Here is an 18,079-nt window from a genome sequence, read left to right as displayed (position 1 = left end):
CAGGGACAATGGGGGAGGAAGATGGGACATAGCAGAGGGTGGGGGATGGGGAATCAGGGATGGCAAGACAAAGGGCAAGGTATGCAGGACGTAAGAATTGGAAAATTATTTGCTGAGAACATGTATGTGGATGTGCTTGATTGAGCCAATGCACAGTGTATTTTGGATGGAAAATTCATTTGTGTGTTGTGATGCTGTAAAGTGAATTAATAATAAAAAAAAAAAGAAAGAAAGTCTACAGATCTTGATTTTCAACAATTTTATCAAGGTAATTCCAGGTGGAGACTGTATTTTGATCAAATGGTGCTGAAATAGTAGAATGAACATTGAAAAATGAACCTTATCAAATTAAAAAAAGTCTCATAATTAATTACTGACCTAATTATAGAAGCAAGAGATAACTTGGAAATAAGTACTCAGTTGGTATAGACAAATTTATGAGGCAGGACACATAAAAAGTACTATCTATAAAAGATAACATAAAGCTAATTTGATCAAAATTAAAATAATCTCTTCACGAGGTTTAATTAAGAAACAGGGTCAGGTGATGATTGTACACGATAACACAACTGCACCCACAAGGGACAGGCTCTTAGTTAGTGCCCTACCTGATCTTGCTAGGTACGTGTGTGTGTGTGTGTATGTGTGTATGTGTGTGTGTGTGTGTGAGAGAGAGAGAGAGAGAGACAGGGAGAGAGATCTGGGCTGGTTGAAACTGAGATTTAGTCAACATCTGAGGACCTTGTTGGGGGTGCCTGTCTTTCTTAATCTCTGTCTCTGGGTCTCTGAGTCTCATGGAAGAAAGAAATGCATAAGCTTACAAAAGGAAAAGAATGAAAAGGTAAACTACATAGTTGGTATACAATGTTAATAATACATATATGGGGACCTACAGATGGCATAATGGTGGTCATTGGACTCCCATGTAGTCAGCCATGGTTTGAGTTCCCGACCTGGCGGCTAAAAAGTCATGCCAGCTGTGTGTGCATGTGTGCCCAAAATCCCAAGAGGAGAATGGAGGAAAAGGGATTGTGGCATGGCCATCTCACTGCAGGGATGAGGGTGGTGGGGCAGGGATTTCTGACTTTCTGTCTCTCTGTATCTCCAGTGAGTGCATGCACCCTACAGCAAAAAAATCTCTCAAAAAATACATATACATTTAAAAGTCTTATATTAAGAATATAGTAGATGGAACTAACAGATGGCATAATGGTTATGTTGCTTGACTCCCCCACATGGTCAACTGCAGGTTAAGTCCTGGACCCAGTGGATCAAAAGTCATGCCTGGCACATACACGCATGTGCCCAAAATCTCAAGAGGAAATGGAAGAGAAGGGATTGTGGAATGACCATCCCCTCTGCAGGGTGATTTCTTGCTTTCTGTCTCTCTGTGTCTCTCTCTGTCACTCCAGCGAGTGCACATGCTCTATAGCAAAAAATCTCTCTCTAGAAAAAAACAAAACAAGACAAAAGAATATAGCAGAAATTGTAGATTTGAAAACAATATAATAGAATGGACAAGTGTCGATATCAGAGAATTTATGGGAAGGGGGATGAATAGTAGGAGGTGAGTGGGAGAGGCTCAGGAGAAAAGCATTTAAGAAGACACTAGAATGTAAGGTTCTTTGTTGAAAATTCTGTATATGGTAATATCTTTGATCTGATTATCATACACTGCATGTTTGTTTTTAAAAACCATATTGTGGGGAACCAGCAGTTAGCGTAATGGCTATGTCGCTGGACTCCCACGTAGTCGACCGCGGTTCGCGTCCTGGACCCGGTGGCTTAAAACTCATGCCGGGCGCATGTGCATGCGTGCCCAAGATCCCGAGAGGAGAATGGAGGAGAAGGGATTGTGGCGTGGCCATCCCCTCTGGAGGGGTGATTTCTTGCTTTGTCTCTCTCTCTCTCTCTCTCTCTCTCTCTCTGTCTGTCTCGCGCGCACACACATCCTATAGCAAAAATCTCTAAAAAAAAATGCTGATGGCAATAGAAAAAACACTCTTCTTTCCCTTTTCATCATTATTTCTGTATTTATCAGAGCTGACTTACCTGCAAATAATGCTATGTTTCACTCTTGTTGCAACTTTGATGAGACTAGGCTGAGAAAAGGCTTGTTGGGCGAACCTTGAATAACTTTGGGTTTAAAGGATATTATTTGTTGCTCTGGCTAATACGCTTACTATGACTATTTGTAACTCTCCAAGAGAAAAAAAGTGTAACATTGGAGTAATGTGTAGTAAACTATGCTTAGAATATTATAAATAAAAAATTTTTCCAAGATACAATTGTATGAAAGGCATAGAAATATGAGTTTGCCATGATACATTAATAATTGATATAGTAATCAGGGACAAGTGGAATTTTTCAGAAGTAATTCAAATGCTAATGAATCCAGTAGACTCTTTCAGCTGGGAAATGAGTGGACCTGTTTTTGTTGTTTGCTCTGCCAGCTTCCAATTTTTCTCGGCTGAGAAAATCCTTTTATGAATTAATAAACGCTTTCTAGACTGAAAATAAGGGGATATACAGCTCAATGGCTAGGATGTGTTGCCAGGATTTTGGAATTTAGACAGTTTGTTATGACTAGAACAATGCTCCAATGCATCAGACTTTAATATTGAAATGTCAGCTTCTTGCTAAGTGCTTAGGAGCCAGGTCTTCTCTTGCTTGCTTTTAGAAGAGTTGTCATCTACACCCACCTCTGGCAAGTAAATTGTGTGAAGTCAGCATGATGATTATATGAAGACATTTTTCATCTTCCAAACATGCTAAGAAGGATTTATGATTAAACCCTTTTCAGTTCCCAAGAGTCTCCATTTTTAACATTGTGGAAAAAGGCAGTGGGGTCGAGGTTAAAAAAATTTGGAAAAGAGCTAACCTCATAGTCTAATAGTTAAGGGAGACAAATCTCACTTTGACAACCCTATTCAAATCCTGCCCTGGTGACTTGAAAAACATACTGGTCATGTTTGTTAAAAGCCCAAATTCCTATAGTTTGGAGAGATGGAGGAGAAGGGTTTGTAGTGTGATAACGGCTCATTGGGGAGTACTTTTCCCTCTCCCCCATCTCCATCTCTCTCTGACAAGGCACACACACTTTGGCAATTAAAAACATCAGAAAAAGAAGAGCCAATAAACCATTATATTTTATATTGAAATCAAGGATATTTTAAAAAAATGTGTTTGTTTCTCCTGGAAAACATTATAACTGTTTAAAAAGAATTATTTATTTAATTTTAGTTCCTCTTTTTCTTCAATTTGATGAGAGAGAGAGAAAGAAAGAAAGCTGCCAGGTCTAGGATTTGAACCATAGTCAATCATGCAGAAATCCAGTGCCTTACCCACCATGTCACCTACTGGCCCCAGAAAAGATTAATTTCTTAAGTTGTTAATCTTCAAGTTCATTTCAGTGGTTTTTTTTTTAAGCTTGTACATAGAAATTTTGAAAAACACGTCTTTGTGCTCGAACTTGAAAGGATGATAAAATATGGAAACAACCGAATATTGTGAAAGATATGTTTTAATATAATATTACAAGTGAAATAAAAAAGGTAAGACATGGGGTAATAGTGAATCTTAAAAGACATGCTGAACCTCTGACTATATGATCAAGATTAAATGGCATTTCAGCAAAAGATTTTGGTAAAATCTTACTGGAAATATCAGAATTTTAGAACATTAAAAACAAACAAACAAACAGAAACAACAGAAAGACTATCATGTATTTCTGAAACTTTAGTATGCTTAAGAATTACATGGGCCACTCATTAAATATGCCTATCTCTTGTTTTGAATAGATTTTCTAATTCAGTCGGACTGTGGTGGTGTCTAGGAATCTACACGTTTAATATTGCAATGTTCAATACACTAAAATGTAATCTCTATGAAAGTACGAAATGACTTATAACTTTGTTTGCTTAATTGATCTGAAAAACCTAGAACAGGGGCTGGCAGGTGGTGTGGTGTTTAAGGATGCTGGGCACCCACATGGCTAACTGGTTCGAGGCCTGGACCCAGCAACTTGCTTTCTCACTTTCTCTCTCTCTCACTCTCTTGCTCTGTCTTTCTCTGGTCAAATTAATATAAAGAAATAAAAGCTAAATAAAATAATTCTTTAAAACAAAACAAAACCCTAGGATAGTTTGCAGAACATGGTATATATATATATTGTTCTACAAGATTGATTTTTTTGGAATGAACACATAAGCTGTTTGAAGTATAGGTTGATAACTACGTGAATTGTGTAATATACTTTTAATTTACATAGATAACTAAGAGACTGAAATTGGCATTAGAAACTAGGCCATCAGTCTAGTGGACTATGCATTTTCAGGGAGCAGATGCACAGTATTTAAGGTGTTGTCTATCTAAACTACCTTCCCTTGGGAGACAATGTCTCCTATTTCATAGTGATACTGTTCAGTTAGTATGCTTTGGGTTGGGGAACGCTTATTTTTTATCCACATTTGCCAGGAATAGATATTGACCCTGAGCCTGAGAAGTCCAGAATACTCCTATTTTCCCTGATGGGATCATTGGTAGGCAGTGACAAAAAAAGCACTATGGATGACTAGACTTCTAGCTGTATTTCTTACCACCAAATGGAGACAGCCTGCTGAATTTATCCCTGAGATCAGATCCATCTATTTAGTGATATCAGTTAATGTGTTCAATTTTTTGCTTAAACTAGTTTGAGTTGGATTTATGTTCTCTGGATGAAGAATACAGATTAATATACAAATAATAGGCACAGGTGAAAAGTTCTTTAGATTGTGTTCTCAACTATGAATTAAAATGCATTAAATATTTTCTAGGAAATGCAAGGTGTGCTAAACTGTACATGAGCTATTATGTAGTTTCAACTTTGGACAATAAGGATGGCGTATCTATAAACCAAGAAGATTCCATTTGTTGAAACACTCCCACAAGCTCCAAATACGTGCTTAAAGTCTGAATACCAAAATATCACTCCTTTCTCAACAAGTGTATTTTTTAAAATTTTATTTACTCAATCATTTATTTTAATTTGACCATAGAGAGACACACACACACACAGAGTGAGAGATGGAAATTGAGAAAGGAAGCCACCAGGTCCAGGATTTGAACCGTGGTTGGCCATGTGGGAATGTCCAGAGCCTTAGCCATCACGCCAGCTGCTGGTCCCAACAAGTGTATTTTTAAAAGTATCTCTCAGTACTTTAGAATGGTCTTAGACCTTAGGCTGTAAAGCCCGTGAGTGGTGTCTCAGAGTAGTAGCAGAATTTAAATAATATTTCATTATTAAGTAAATGCAATTTTCAGTAAACCATTTGTAAAAAATGGCATATAATCCAGAGATGAAGTGATAGCATCATGTCCCAGCACGGAATTCTGGTGTTACATTTTGCAATTTATATCTTATTAACACCTTATGCAAATTGGCATTTCTTTCCTAGTGAATACTTCCAAGAAATGAGCATTACATGATTGCTAATTTTTAGTTTGTACCATTTTAAAAACCTATTTTGAAATAATCATTATTAAATAAGGTATTATGATTTAAATAAAAAATTAATTTCTAGCAAGCTTTATATGTTATTATTATTTGGCCAAGCAATAACGTCTCTAACTTAGCATTAATTTTCCAGAGAGATATAGATGTACTCATAGATGTAAAGATGGTAATGAAGATGGAGGCATAGACAGAGATATGGATACATTGGGTCATCGGAAAGTCATGATGCATTTTTATGTAGAAAAACACATCCTCACTTCCCAATGACCCAATAGATGGACATATCAATTACCCATTTCTGTGTAACAAATAACCCAAAAATTTCGTAGCTTAAAAAAATAAGAATTATTAGGGCCAGCAGGTGGCATATTGATTAAGGTGCTGGACATTCACATGGCCAACCACAGCTTGGATCTTGGACCTGGTGGCTTGAAAATCATGCTGGGTGCATGTGCATGGATGCCCAAAACCTTGATAGGAAAAGGAAGGAAAAGAAAGCATAGTGTGACCATCTCTCCTGGGGGATGATTTCTTAGTTTCCATCTCTGTCTCTCTCCTGTGAGTGTGTATACCTTATGAAAAAAATAAAGCAAAACATAAAAAAAACCTCACACATTTTCTATTGGGAATTTTTAAACTTTTAAAAATTTCCTCTATTATTGAGAGGGATATCTCCAACAGGGTCTTCATGTCTTAGAAATATGTGCACCTTGTGTACAGAGGAAGACTATGAGATGTGAATTTGTGACCTTCCATATGGCCTCAGCGTCAGTGTATTTTATAAACCCTTGCATTATTACAGCTGGCCTGGCTCAAGAATTTGAAACTAGCTTGGCTATTGATTCTTAGCATTTCCTACAAAGGTCATATGTGAGAAGTCTACCCTACCTGTCATCATCTCAGTGTCTTTGGCTGGGGATGGTGTCTCCATTTTTAAGACGGTCCTTTCAATGATTGAGCAAGTTCACCTTAGCTTGTAGTGAAAGACCTAACTTTTTTTTTTTTTTTTTACCACACAGAACTTCCCTTATGTGATTGAGTGTACTTACCCTACGGTAGCTGTCTTTCCTTAAATGAGTCATCAGTTCCATCCTGAAATGTATTTACAAAATAAAATGATTACTCCTGTCACATATGCTTTGGGTTTGTGTTGACATATAGGCCTAGAGAGGAGGAGAACCAGGCACAGTCTCGCTGTAGGGCTGACTCAAGTTGTTCTACTACCCTATGTGCCATATACCAAAGTCAGCACAGGGCATGGCTCCATCCCGTATTGTAAGACCTGGTTATCTGCTGGGCAACTGGTGGCACAGGATGCCATTGAGAGATAACAAAAAACATAAACACATACAAAGGAAGGGGAAAATCTAACACAGAATGTACAGAAGTAAGACAGAGTGAGAGAAAGAAATGAACAGAAAATATGAGCTTTTTAAAAATGAGCCTGGAAACAAAATTCTAAAACACTTGGGTGAGCAGATAGTATGCTGGTTAAAGTGCTAGATCCTATATGGCCAACTACATGGTTCGAGTCCCAGACCTGGTGGCTTGAAAAACGTGCTAAGAGAATGTGCATGCATGCCCAAACTTCAAGAGGAGAATGGAGAAGGGGTTATGGCATGGCTATTGCCCCTGAGGAGTAATTTCTCACTTTACCTCTCTCTCTGTCTCTCTCTGGCAAGCACAGGTGTCTTATGGTAAAAATATAAGAAAACAAAAAAAAAAACATACACATAAATAGGCACCTGAAGATATCTAAAGCTAAGACTGCTGAGAAAATCAACTATTGGGAAATAAATTTAGGCCCAGATGCAGTGGTACTCATGAAAATGTGCTGTTGCATCAAGGCTGAGGCCACTTGGGAGGCCTGGGTTCCCTGATCAACCAAAATAAGTAGGACATGGTGGTGTGCACCTGTAGTCCTGGCTAGCCGGGAGACCAAGATGTGAAGATCATGAGATGGCAAGACCCTGTCAAAAAAAAGATATCTCTCTTTGTCTTTTTCTCCCTTCCCCTTAAAGATACAAATAATTAATAAAGTTTCATCTAGATAACATATTTTTAGAGCAGTCTGAGAAAGATTAACATATGTTTTGATTAAACTAGAGAATGGAATGCAGTAAATACACCCCCATGTATGTTTTAGCTTGAATTTTCATGTATGATATAGTAAGTGGATTTTTTTTTAAAGACACAAAACCACAAAGAACAGGAATCCAACAAAACAGAAAACAATATAACTTTGCCTTCATAATGTTCTCTTCAGCTTCTTTTGTTTCAGATAACGGCATACGAAACTGATGCAATAATCTTCAAGATTCAAGCAACCACTAACAGTGAAGGGAATGCATTATTTAGCAGGTCCATGAAATATACAGGATTGATTACCTGACCTCTTCTCTGATAAGCTAAATAGAACAGGGCTTCCTCAAGCAGTATGTCCTAAGAAGGAGGAATCCCTGTTATATGAACTTAGTTTGGATATTTTCCTGCTGGAATACGTTTCCTTGTCTAAAGTTTAGCCTAAAATCATCATCTTTTCTTCCTAGATATTAACTATATAATCTCCCAAGGATACTGGTAAATTGCAACATGACAGAGGTTTATCAAAGTTAAAACACTGGGACCAGCAAATGTCATAGTGGCTTAGGTGCTGGAATTACACATGACCAAACATGGTTTGATTCCTGGACCCTGTGGCTTGAAACTCACATGGGGTGCATGTGCATGCTTCCTCAAAATCCTGAGAGGAGAATGGAGATGGAAGGATTGCAGAGTGGCTATGTGACCACTCCACTGGGGAAAGATCTCTTTCTGTCCCCCTGTGTTTCTCCAGCAAGCACATGCACCCTATAGCAAATATCTCTCTAAAAAAATGTTAAAATGTTAATTTTGAGTATTTTGTACAATTAGGTTTTTTAATCTCGCTTGGGTTTAAAAATCTTGTTTCATAGTAAACTGGCCTCTTTCTACCACAACAAAATATAATAGTCCTGGAAGAGAGAAACTCTATGTGTTGGTTGCTAATTTCTTCCCTATGTGAAATGATGATGTCTTCATCCCTGGCTATTCTTTTGAAATTTTTCTAACAGGAAAAAAGAAGGATAATTAACTTTAGAGTCATTTTTAAAAATCCAACTCATATATTTTAAGAAGTTGCAATGATTGTGTAGAATATTTTCTATCTTTGAAATGAAGCAGCTTGTTCAGTGTATGTCTATTTTGCTGTCAGGAATAGTCTTTTTCCTCAAAATTAGAAGTATGAGACATCAAAGAAGTTTTCGCTTTTAATAGTTTTGCACACATACACACACATATATTTTATTAGAAAAATAAGTCCGTGGTTACACAAAAACACATTAGAATCAAAGTGAGAGATGTTCCATAGTAAGCCAACATGAGATCAAACAGAAAAGAAAGAGGGGGGGAAGGGACATCAGACCTTGATAATCCAAGTTTCTAAAAGCATCACTCTTAGATTTTTGAGTCTACATAGTTCTTATCTTCATATACATTCTGCGTTTGCCCCCAGAGATTGTGACTGGTATTATTACTGACATATAGAATAGAAAACAATCATGAAACTCTAAAAGGTAAACATAAGCACCATAGTTATAATAAAATCTATTCTGTAAAGTTGTTCTGAGGCAACACATGGGAAGTACCCTGCAGAGAGTACTTGAAATTTAATATGTGCTCCCTATCCTCATCTTAAAGTAATAACTAAGAAGAGTGAAATAATGAATCAAATATCCAATATTTAATGTTATGTGACTTATAGCTGGGTTTTCAAAGTCTATAAAAAAAACTTAGAAAGATTCAGATAAGAGACTCAAGCCAGTGAAGAGTCTGTTATGTAATCATTGGAGAATTCTCACTCAGAAATGGACAAAAATGAGTGGAATAAAGATCTAATGTACAGCACATTGTTTAGGAATGCACATGGGCCCACAAACAAATTTTGCCATGTCCAGTCAGACTCAGGGAAGTATATATGAAGAAAAAAGAATACTTTCAAAACCAATTTGGACCAAGAGGGGCAATGATAATGCAACTGAATTCTCATGCAAAGGTCCTGAGTTTGTATGTTAGAACCTTCCTGAACATGCCAGGTACATGCATGCCCATGATCCAGAAGGGCTGAGACTGGGTGAATCGTGGCATGACGAGTCCATTGGAAGCAATGTCTCTCTCTTCCTGTCTCTCAAGAAATAAATAAAATTTGATCAACAGATTTACTAGCTATGCAAAGCATCTTTGAATAATGCTGAAGTTTTAAAACATTAATTTTGAGGTCAGCAGGTAGTATGGTGGTTAAAGCAATGGGCTCCCACATAAGTGACCACAGTTCAACTCCCAGATGTGGTAGCTTGAAAATCTCATTGGGTGCTTGTGTGTGAGTGCCCAAAATATGGAGAGAAGAATGGCACAAAAAGGATTGCATCATGGGCATCCCTCCTGGGAGTGATTTCTCACTTCCCCTCTCTATCTGTCTCTAATGAATGCATGCACCCTATGGTATAAACTTTAAAAACAATTTATTTTCTCCAAGTTCTGGATTTAGAAGAAAAGTTACATTGAACAAGAATTATTTTAAGGACTAAATAGTCCATTTCTTTACCTAGATTAATCATAAAATTTCAGACTTTTCTTCACTAAGGCTCAAATATAAAATTAATAATTACTTTAGCATCAATATTATATATTGTGCATATTTTACTATACCTCATTTGCCATTCTAATTTGGCTGTTCCCATGTTTTCTTCCTGATTATGATCAACTCTGTGAGCCTCTTCTGATCATCTTTATTCTCTCAGTACGTGTACTAATATGTTGGCAAGTTAAATGTCTTTAAATAAATAGCTAAAATAATGTTTCAAAAAAATTCCCAATTTTTTTTAGAATAAATGGTACATTAAAAAAACAATTCCAATGTCTTAAATTCTGCTTTTTTTTAGGATTAGCTTGATTAAAATGTGTACAAGTTATTTCTATAAATTTGAGATTAGATAGCTACAATACAGCTATTGCCCTTCAAGCAACTCAATTAACAGGTGTGAAATTTCTTCAGTTGAGATCAGTGTAGGAAAAAACAAAAGACATTATAAAACAAAATTCTTTACTTGGATATAAAAGCTCATTGGGTGCAAAAATACAATTACATAAGTTTTTCCCCAAGTCTTTCTTTGACGATGATATTTTTAAAAAAAATCTGTTGAATTAGTAGCATATATAAGGTTGTTATTATTGTTTAATTACTACTTGTATCTCTGTTTTATAAGAAAGAACAATAAGATAAAATATGTAGTTCAAGAAAGAGGCAATGTGGTATAACAGATGGATTTTTGTATTTGGGAACAGATGAGCAGAGTTTTCACTATGACTGAGTAAATTGCCTAAGGTTCATTATATTTCATGTGCTCATTTTAAGAAGTAGCTTTAACATTAAAAAAGATGTTACAATGGTTGAAATAAAGTATATCAATATATAGATATATATATTTCTCTCTGTGTGTATATGTGTGTGTATATATGTGTTTGTGTGTGTGTGTGTGTGTGTGTGTGTGTGTATAAATTAAATTGTTTGGTACATTCTAGAATTCTGAAATTTTATTTGTGTTTACTGTCCTACATAAACCTTTAGCTTGGCATTGAATCAAGACAATTAAATCTATTGTGATTTTGTAATAATAAGTAAATATTATGTGCTAGTATGTGTATGTGTATTTTGGTGTGATATTTTTTATGGAAGACTTTTTAGAAGTCCAGTTATGAAAATCAAGTAAAATTAGAACCTGGACTATAATCAACTGATGATAGTACACGAAATGGGGATTGAGTCATTTAACTGTTGGCATCTCAGTGCCCATTTTCTGCTAAATAGGAGCTATTGGGACTGGACAATGGTGCAGTAATAAATTACTGTGCTCTGCTAGGCTCACATACATGGAAGAGTTCCAGGTGTGTATCCAGAGACCTCGCTAAGACCTGCCATGAGGTAATTGCTGAGACTTTGTGTAAACTGCGAAGTCAGGACACTTTTGGGGGTGCTGTCTCGTTTTCTGTCTCTCACTCATGGAGGAAATAAATAAAATGAAAACAATTATGGAATATTCAGTTGAAAAAGTACTAAATACTTAAGAACATGCAGCTTTTTAACCTTGGGTCAAAAACTCCATGCTTAGGGTCACTAGCAATGTTTGCTAATAAATTGAATACCCGTTCTCAAATTTTCTTATAAATCAAAATCATTGAGGTGTATTTAAGTATACAGTTCTATACTTAATTTATTTATATGTTGCATTTTTTAACCCCCTTTCTCTACTTACTTTGGGTTTAGGTATTATTTTATTTTATAATTTTTTTAGAGAGATTTTTGCTATAGGGTGTGTGTACTCACCATAGAGACAGAAAGGGAGAAAGGGTGATGGCCATGCTGCAATCACTTCTCCTCCATTCTCCTCTTGGGATTTTAGGCTTGCACACACGTGTACCTGGTGTGAGTTTTAAGCTGCTGAGTCCAGAACTCAAATCTCGGTTGACTACATAGCAGTCCAGTAACGTAATCATTATGCCATCTGTTGATCCTTTCTTACAGTGATAGGTTAGGTCATAAATGAGGTATTTCTTATTTTTTGGATACATACATTTAAAAGTATAATTTTTTTTCCTACAGCCTGCTCTGGCTGCATTTCACAAAGTTTTATATAAAATGAGTCTATTTTTATTCAATTGAAAAATTTTCTGGTAGGCCAGTAAGTGGTGATGGTTAAGATGCTGGATTCCCACATGGCCTAATGCATTTCGAGTCCCAGACCCAATGGCTTGAAATTCATATCTGGTGAGTTTGTGTGTTTGCTCAAGATCCTGAGAGGAGACTGGGAGAGAAGAGATTGTGGCATAGACAGCCCCTGAGGGTGAAGGGCAGCGATTTCTCACATTCCCTCTTTCTGTCTCCAGGAGTGCATGCACACTATAGAAAAAAACTAAAAAAAAAAAAATTAAAAAAAAAAATTCCCTGCTCTTTTTTTGACTTGTAAATGGCTTGTAAATCTGTATCATTATTTTTTAAAAGTAGTACATTTCTCTGATATATTTCACTTCTTTGGTGTTTAATTCTGTTTTGTTGAATAAACATATTCCATACGATCTTAATTATCTTACCTGCTTTAAAACGTGTTTCATTGCTTCTGACATGGTCTCCTTAGTGAATATCACTGAACATTTGGGGAAAAAAAAAAGAAAAATTTTCTATTATTTGTTGGAGTTTTCTAAAAATATCAATTCAGTAGAGCTCATTCTGTATATCATTCAACCCTCCTATATTCTCACTGATTCACTTATCCATTCTATCAATTATTGAGGAAGGTATGTCAAAAATCACCAGCTATGTTGTCGATTTGTCACATTTTGCTTGAAATAAGATGACACTTTGTAATTAAGAGTACAAACACTTGGCATTTTTATAACTTCTTGGTGAATTGTCCTCTTCTCATTATTGCAGATCTCTGGTTTCTCCTAGTAATGCTTTTTTTTTGATAGTATAGTCTCTCAGCTGCAGCAATCCAGGCTGTCACTACCATCTGATTGGAAGTGTCAAGAAAAATATCTGGCTTAAATGCTTAAGCAGAGAATTACATCTAATTTGGCTGACAGTTGAGAATTAACAGTAATTTAATGCTGCTCTCTATATTTATATTTAAGGTATGCATTAAGGTAATACTTAAGGAGAACAATAATAAATTAAATGTTTAGATTTCTAAACAGTTGTAAGTCCAGTTTATCAAGTGCTACAGATGGAATACAACCCTTCTTCAACAATTGATTAGAAACAGATATTTATCCTCTCTAAGGTTTACAGAATTTCCATGATTAGTTTTTATTATAAAACAGTCATATTACAAAAATAAATAAATTACATGTGTGATCTAAAGAATCATTTTAAAGCAAATGCACGTTTGCCAAATTCTAGCTCAAGGATTAGAACAATACCAATATTTTGTATGCTCTTCTATGCCATCCCAGTAGTAATTAAAACTCCAAATTGTGTGCCTATTGTTCCTTTGTTGTTGTTCCATTTATATGTTCCTTTAATATATATTTAGTCATGAATTTTGAGTGTTACAAGAATAGAGGGAACAGCAGTTAGCATAATGGCCATGTTGCTGGACTTCCACGTAGTCGACCGCGGTTCGTGTCCCGGACCCGGTGGCTTAAAACTCATGCCGGGCGCATGTGCGTGCCTGCCCAAGATCCCGAGAGGAGAATGGAGGAGAAAGGATTGTGGAGTACCAATCCCCCTCCCACCACCAGAACTGATTTTTCACTTTCCCTCTCACTGTCACTTTCTGTCTCTCTCCAGTGAGGGCACGTGCCCTATGGACAAAACCTCTCCTGGGATTTTGGACATGCCACCATCTTATATGTCCATTGAACTATTATTATAGATCATCTATCCTAACCTTTTGTGATTTTTCTTTTTTCTTTTAAGGTTTTGTCCATAGGGCACGTGCCCTCACTGGAGAGAGACAGAAAGTGACAGTGAGAGGGAAAGTGAAAAATCAGTTCTGGTGGTGGGAGGGGGATTGGTACTCCACAATCCTTTCTCCTCCATTCTCCTCCTGGGATTTTGGACATGCCTGCTCACTCACCACGCATAATTTTGGAGCCATCAAGTCTGGGACTCAAACTGTGACGAGTCATGTGGGAAATGTACCACCACGCCACCTTCTGACTCTCTGTGATTTACCTTTTAAAAATTGTTTTTATTATTTTCTAAATTTACATTTGCGTGTTGTACATCTTAACAGCATATAATATGCATTCTGGAAACATAAATTCATTGCATATCAAGCAAGTCAAATATATTAGCATTTACAACAACTTTCCATTTTTGTGTCTGTTAAATGTCTATTTTTCCTGACCTCCACCCTCTCATCCTCAACTGACCATCCCCTCCTACACAGTCTCTGCTATTGTATCTTCCAATCTTTTGTTTCTGCCATAAAGTTCAGACATTTGGTATATACTGAGCAGGGTCATGCAATGTCTTCTTTCATAGCCTGACTTGCTTCACTTAGTATGAAGTTTTCTGTATTTATCCACTTTGCATCAAGTGACAGGTTCTCTTTTTTATGGCTAAGTAGTATTCTATAATGTATATGTGCCACATTTTCCCCAATCCAGTCATTGCTCTTGGGCATTTAGATTCATTCCATGTCTTAACAATTGTAGCTAATACTGCAATAAACATGGACATACAAATGTCTTTCCAACTAAGTGGTTTCTTATCCTTTGTGTAAATACCCAGGAGTAGTATTACAGGGAAATATAGAAGTTCTATTTTTAAGTTTTTGAGGAGCTTCCATATTGTTCTTCACAGTGGTTGTACTAATTTGCATTACTACCAACTGCACAGAATGGTTCCCCTTTCACCACAACCTTGCCAGCATCTGTTGTTCCTTATTATTTTTTTATTTAAATTTATTTATTTACATTCATTCACTATACATCATTATAGCATACAAATGAGATTTTCCGTCCAGAATACACTGTATATTGGCTCAATCAAGTACTCTAACTGAATTTAAATGGCATCTCATCGTGGTTTTGATCTTCATTTCCCTTATGATAAGAGACATTGAATAATTTGTCAAATGCCTTTTGGCTATGTGTATGTTTTTCTTGAAAGTTGTCTGTTCAGCTCATTTATTCACTTTCTTTTATTTATTTATTTATTTTTTTTGTATATACTTTCAATCATATTGTTTGGCTTACAATGAGACCATTTTGATATGTGCACATTTCTCCCCAGTCCCGTTGATCAAAATATAGCAGATAACACCACACCTCCCCATCCTGTCAATGCTCTACCTCTGTATCCTTCTCCAAATGTCCTTCATTAGGCCCCACTCCTCCACATACATCTCGTCTGACATTCACATCCATCTCTTGTGTTTGTTCAACCGTTAGTCAATCACTTTCTAATTGACTTTTGTGTGTGTGTGTGTGTGTGTGTGTGTGTGTGTGTGTGTGTGTTGTAAGCTGCTTGAGTTCTCTCTTTATTACGGTTATCAGTCCCTTATCTAAAGCATAGTTTGCAAATATTCTTTCCCATTCTGAGGCTTACCTTTTCATTCTTATTATTGTTCCCTTTCCTGTGCAGAAACTTTTAGCCTGATGTAGTCCCACTTATCTACTTTGGAGATTATTTCTTTGCTTTTAGGGGTCTTATTTAAGAAATCTTTGCCTACTTCAATGTCTTCAAGAATTTCTCACATATTTTTCTATCAGTAGTTCTATAGTTTGTGTCTTAATGTTTAGAGCTTTGATCCATTTTGAGTTTATTTTTATTAGTGACTAGAGATAAGGATCTAGTTTCATTTTTCTGCAATTGGTTATGAAGTTCTCTCAGCAGCATTTACTGGAGACTATTTCCCCCACTGGATTGTCTTTGTTCTTTGTTGAAGATCAATTGGCTCAGGTGAGCAGATAGGTACTGTGATAGTTAAGGTGCTGGATTCACACATGACTCATGATGGTCTGAGTACTGGACCTGTTGGCTCAAGAATCATGTGGAGTACCTATGTGGGCATAACCAAAATCCCAGGAGGGAAATGGAAGAGAAGGGATTGCAGTGTGACTCTGCCCCTAGGGATTAATTTCTTACTGTCCCTCTCACTGACTCTCTGGAAAATGCACATATCCCCTCACCCACCCCCCAAAAAATTCAGTTGGGCATATGCTTTGGTGTATATTTCTGAGTTTTCTATTCATGTCTACATGTCTGTTTTCCTGCTATGCCAGGCTGTTTTTGGTTATCATGGCTTTCTAATAGATTTTGAGTTCAGATAGTGAGATACTTTCTAATTTATGCTTTTTTCAGAGTATTGCCTTGGGAATATGGGGCCTTTTATGGTTCCAGACAAGTTTTCCTTGTAAAGGTCTTTAGCCTCTCTGGTTAGATTTATTCCTAGGTATCTTTGTGTGTGTGTGTGTGTGTGTGTGTGTAGGGCTATTTTAAATGGAAATGTTTTCTTCAATTCACCTCAATGAATTGATCTTGGTATATAAAAAGACAATAGATTTTTGTGTATCTGTTTGCTATCATCCTCCTTTACTGAATCAATGATCACTTTTGGGAGTTTTTGGTGTTTTGTTTTGTTTTGATTCCTTTGGATGTTCTATGTAAATAGTCATGTCACCTGCAATAGAGATAAATTTACTTTTTCTTTTCCTACTTAGATGCTTTTTAATTTACTGTCTTGTCTGACTGCACTGGCCAGGACCTCCAGCAGTATGTTGAAAAGGAGTGGGGAAAGAGGCAACCTTATCTTGTTCCAGTATCATGTTAACTATGGGTTTGTCATATATGGATTTTTCGTGTTAAGAGATGTCCCTTCTGAACTGATTTCGCTGAGAGTCTTAATCATGAAGGGAAGATGTACTGATTTTGCTGAAAGTCTTAATTATGAAGGGAAGTTGTGCTTTATCAAATGTATTTCTGTATCAATTGATATGATCTTTTTTATCCTTCCTCCTGTTAATGTGATGCATTACATTTATTGTTTTGCCTATGTTGAATCACCTTATATCATTAGGATAAAGCCTACCTGGTGAGGTGTGTAATTTTTAATGTGTTGTTGGATACAATTTGCTACTATCTTGTTGAAGATTTCTGTGTCTATATTCATCAAAGATACTGATCTGTAGTTTTTGTTGTTGTTATGTCCTTGTCAGCTTTATGGATCAAAGCAATGGAGACTTCATAGAATGAGTATAGAAGAGTTTCTTTTTTTTTTGAAGTTTAGAAATATCGCCGGGTGTGTGTGCATGTGCATGTGCGTGCGTGACCAAAATCCCAAGAGGAGAATGAAGGAGAAGGGACTGTGGCATGACCATCACCCCTAGGAGGGTGATTTCTGACTTTCTGTCTCTCTGGTGAGCACATGGGCCCTATTAAAAAAAAGAAAGAAAGAAAAGAAAAGAAAGAAAGAATTATTTTGAGAATTCAGGTTAGCTTTCTTTTGAAAGATTTCTAGAATTTAGTAGTGAATCATTGGGATCTGGGCTTTTTTTTGTTGGGTGATTTTTTTTTTTTTTTGTAACTGATTTGATCTAGTTATTTGTTATTGCTCTATTCAGGATTTCTATTTCTTCCTGGTTCAACCTATGTAAATTACCTGTGTTCAGAAATTTGTCTATCTCAACTAAATTTTCTTGTTTGTTAGCGCATACTCGAGTACTCTCTGATGATCTTTTGTTTTTGTGTTGTATCTGTTGTAATGTTGCCTGTTTCATTGCTGATTTTATTTGTCTGATACTTTTCTTTGTTCTTGATTAGTCTAGCTAACAGTGTGTTAATTTCATTTATCCTTTCAAAGAACAAGATTTTGGTTTTATTTATTTATTTTTCTGTATGGCGATTTTATTCTCTATTTTATTTATTTCTTCTCTGATCTTTTATTTATTCTTTTTTTTTTCTGGTAGGTTGTGTGTGTGTGTGTGTGTGTGTGTGTGTGTGTGTGTGTGTGCGATTTTTTTTCCAGTTCCTTGAGCTACGTCTTTTGGTTTTTTGCCACC

This window comes from Tupaia chinensis, unplaced genomic scaffold (assembly GCF_000334495.1).
Source record: "Tupaia chinensis unplaced genomic scaffold, TupChi_1.0 Scaffold000313_1, whole genome shotgun sequence".
NCBI lineage: Eukaryota > Metazoa > Chordata > Mammalia > Scandentia > Tupaiidae > Tupaia > Tupaia belangeri.
This window is presented reverse-complemented; position numbering follows the sequence as displayed.